Source organism: Pristis pectinata, chromosome 26 (assembly GCF_009764475.1).
Source record: "Pristis pectinata isolate sPriPec2 chromosome 26, sPriPec2.1.pri, whole genome shotgun sequence".
Classification (NCBI taxonomy): Eukaryota; Metazoa; Chordata; class Chondrichthyes; order Rhinopristiformes; family Pristidae; genus Pristis; species Pristis pectinata.
This window is the reverse complement of record NC_067430.1, coordinates 26,798,164-26,799,036: the sequence shown is the minus strand read 5'-3', so window position 1 is coordinate 26,799,036 and position 873 is coordinate 26,798,164.

The window sequence follows — 873 nt, the reverse complement described above, 5'->3', positions numbered from 1 at the left end:
AGGGAGTGGAGGCTGCTGTCGCTTGCCGGGTAAGTACATTGCATCTTTAAGAACTCGAGTATTGCATTCAATTCTGGAGGCTATGGAGAGAGTGCAGAAGAGGTTCACCAGGATGCTGCCTGGCTTTGAGGGCATGTTCTATAAGGAGAGGTTGGACAAACTTTGGTTGTTTTCTCTGGAGGAGCTGAGGCTGAGGGGAGACTTGACAGAAGTTTATAAAATTATGAGAAGCATATAGAGAAGATATCTTTATTAGTCACATGTACATCGAAACAGTGAAATGCACCTTTTGCCTAGAGTGTTCTGGGGGAAGCCCACAAGTGTCGCCACACTTCTGGTGCCAATATAGCAGGCCCGCAACTTCCTAACCCGTACGTCTTTGGAATGTGGGAGGAACCCAGAGCACCCGGAGGAAACCCACACAGACACGGGGAGAATGTACAAACTGCTTACAGACAGCGGCCGGAATTGAACCGGGGTCACCGGCGCTGTAATAGCGTTACGCTAACCGCTACACTACCGTGCTGCTAGTCAGCTGGTATCTTTATTCCAGGGTTGAAATGTCTAATACCAGAGGGCACGCATTTAAACTGAGGGGGAGTTTAAAGGAGATGTTTGGGTTAGGTATTTTTTACACAGAGAGTGGTGGGTGCCTGGAATGTGCTGCCAGGGGTGGTGGTGGAGGGAGGTATGACAGAGGTGTTTAAGAGGCTCTTAGACAGGCACATAAATGTGCAGAGAAAGGAGGGATATGGATTATATGCAGGCAGAAGGGATTAGGCATCATTAGCTAAATTAGGCACAACATTGTGGGCTGAAGGGCCTGTTCCTGTGCTGTTCTGTGTGGTCATGCTTTACTCTCTGATGAATTTC